This window comes from Sceloporus occidentalis, unplaced genomic scaffold (assembly GCF_023333645.1).
Source record: "Sceloporus occidentalis isolate IW3139 unplaced genomic scaffold, rSceOcc1.0.p SCAF_14, whole genome shotgun sequence".
NCBI classification, from domain to species: domain Eukaryota; kingdom Metazoa; phylum Chordata; class Lepidosauria; order Squamata; family Phrynosomatidae; genus Sceloporus; species Sceloporus occidentalis.
Window position 1 is genome coordinate 6,700,628 of NW_028316994.1, and position 423 is coordinate 6,701,050.

Here is a 423-nt window from a genome sequence, read left to right on the forward strand (position 1 = left end):
TATATTCCTGTCTGTCCTTGTGAGGACAGAAAAAGCTCTACATTTAATGACAGGAAGGTATAGGGGTGCACTGGTTTTGGTGGCAGAGCAAGGCCCTTGTTACATTGAGGGCATGGGTGGGGAAGAGACAGAGATTCTGACTCACTGTTTTGTCAGCCAGTGTCTTACCAGAAAAACTCATTGCTATCCTTTATGGTTTATTTAGCTATAATTCCATGAACGCATCACAGACATAGGAGGGCAAACTTAGAGCCCTCCAGATTCTGATGCACTAGAGATCCCAGCATCCCTGACAAATGGCCATACTGTTAGGGTCTGATGGGAACTGGAGTCTAACAAAATTCATAGGGCCCTGTTTCTTACCCCCGCTGTTGGACCAAGCAAATGGAAAATGGGCCAAAATAAGTAGATAAAAGCTTGTGG